The following is a 419-nucleotide window of genomic DNA, read 5'->3' on the forward strand; positions in this document are numbered from 1 at the left end:
GTGGTGGCTCCACCCTCTTCCGGCTGATACACTGGAGTGGGAGGGCCCTTGGGTGGTTTAGCCTCCTCACGTTCCAAGCCTGTTTCTTTGTCTCTTTCTCTGGGGCCCTCCCGTTGGGCTGAGGGACTCGTAGTGGAGCAGGCCCCGCTGTGCTGCCGGCCCCGAGGGACTGCAAAGGGACAGGACAGTGACTGCGGTCAGATCCAGGGAGATGAGCCAGGCAGGGCTGAGAGAGGAGAGCAGACACCCACTGGCCTGGCAGGGGCAGCCCTCTCCCCACCACCCCGTCCCCAGCCCAAATCTGTGCCCAGAGCATTGCACATGGCCAGCCCGTTGAGTGAAGGGAGGTTTTGTGATTCTGGGGGATGACAGTGTGGACTCTGGATCAGGCCTCCTTAACCCTCCAGACAGGTGTGCCT

This window comes from Lemur catta, chromosome 6 (assembly GCF_020740605.2).
Source record: "Lemur catta isolate mLemCat1 chromosome 6, mLemCat1.pri, whole genome shotgun sequence".
NCBI lineage: Eukaryota > Metazoa > Chordata > Mammalia > Primates > Lemuridae > Lemur > Lemur catta.